This window comes from Echinops telfairi, unplaced genomic scaffold, assembly GCF_000313985.2.
Source record: "Echinops telfairi isolate 266 unplaced genomic scaffold, ASM31398v2 ScPeMD7_7416;HRSCAF=8454, whole genome shotgun sequence".
Classification (NCBI taxonomy): Eukaryota; Metazoa; Chordata; class Mammalia; order Afrosoricida; family Tenrecidae; genus Echinops; species Echinops telfairi.
Genome location: NW_022111316.1, coordinates 1,511,560 through 1,513,155, shown reverse-complemented (window position 1 = coordinate 1,513,155; position 1,596 = coordinate 1,511,560). Strand labels below are relative to the sequence as shown.

General features: G+C 34.5%; 1 protein-coding gene across 1 annotated transcript in view; it reads left to right on the top strand.

The window, feature by feature from the left end:
* The window catches only part of MS4A13 (membrane spanning 4-domains A13), a 93,720-nt gene that overhangs the window by 27,526 nt on the left and 64,598 nt on the right, over window positions 1-1,596 (top strand). The gene's annotated exons all lie outside the window — the stretch shown is intronic.

The following is a 1,596-nucleotide window of genomic DNA, read 5'->3' as shown; positions in this document are numbered from 1 at the left end:
ATCTCTTCTTGGAGAGGGTGCTTGTAGAGTTTATTGAGCAACCTTTTAAGTTTTTCTGACCAGCTCTTTTACTTTATTTCATCCATTCTCGTTAGTTAATCTTTGTTCAAGAGCAAGTTTCCCAGTCTCTTCTGACACAATTTGGCATTTTCTTACTTGTGTTTTGAAATGACCTCTGTTTCCTTCATGTATGATGTCCTTGATGCAATAACCAATCTGGTTTTCCATCATTAGTGTTCAGTGTATTAAATCTTAAATGATCTCTAGATCCAGGTGGAACTTACTCAAGGTCATATTGGGTTCTAATGGACTTGTACTTTCATTCAGCTTCACTTTGAACTTGTGATATGATTAGTGACCTGTTTTGCAATCAACACCTGACCATGTTCTGCTGACCCATAACCTCTTCTTCTTCATCTCTTTCCACTCATGTAAACAGTTTGATTCCTCTGCGTTCCATCTGGTAGGATCTTCATATATATCACTATGTTATAGAAGAAAAGATTTGCAACTAATAAGTCAAAATTTTGTATTGAAAAATTCTATCAAGCATTCTCTGGTGTTGTGTCTGTCACCAAGGCCATATCACCAATCCTTCTTACTTTTCAATTTTCACATTTCAACCACAAATAATTATCAATGCATCTTGATTGGATGTTTCATCAATTTTAGACTACAGAGGTTAGTAGAAATATTCAATTTCCTCATCTTTGGCTTTAGTGGCTGGTGTTTAAATTTTAATAATAGTCATATTAACTGGTCTTCCTTGTTGGCATATAGATATTATACCTTTCACTGATATCATTGTACTTTGGTATAGATATTAAAATGTTCTCTTTGAAGATGAGTTTCATGCCATTCCTCTTTGATTTGATTCCCAGCTAAGGAAAACATTTAATTCACCAATTCATAACGATCAATACAACATTTAATTCACCAATTCATAATGATCAATACAAGTCATTTCATCTCCCTAATGCCTAGGGTATCCATTTCCATGTGTTCCATTTAATTTTTGACAGTTTTCCTATTTTTATACTTCATACATTCCATGTTCAAATTGTTAATAGATGTTTGTAGATGCTTTTTGAGTGGTGCCACACCAGCAAATGGAGGTCCTAAAAGCATTACTCAATCTACATCACTGTGATTGACTCTACTTTGAGGAAGCAGCTCTTTCCTGGTCATATTTTAAATGCCTTGAAACCCGAGGGCGCATCTTCTAGCACTATATCACACAGCGTTCAACTGCTATTACTAAGATTTTTCACTAGCTTATTTTTCATAAATAGAATGTAAGCCGTTCTTCACAGTCTGTTTTAGCCTGGGGACTCCATGGAACCTGTCAACCATGCATGACCATTCTTTCATGCATGTATACTATAGCAATATCTTATGTGAATTTTTATCACTGTGTGTCGACTGCGTTTATAATCAGCCATTTTAATAAATGAGGATTGTTTGATGAGAAAAAGCCTCATTGATTATCATCTCATTAAAGAGTCAAATCATTTTTACTGAAAGGTTTTGATAATAAGTCGTGCGGGGAAGAAAATAATGAGAGAGAGAAAGTTTTAAGAAGTGAAATATTGAGTG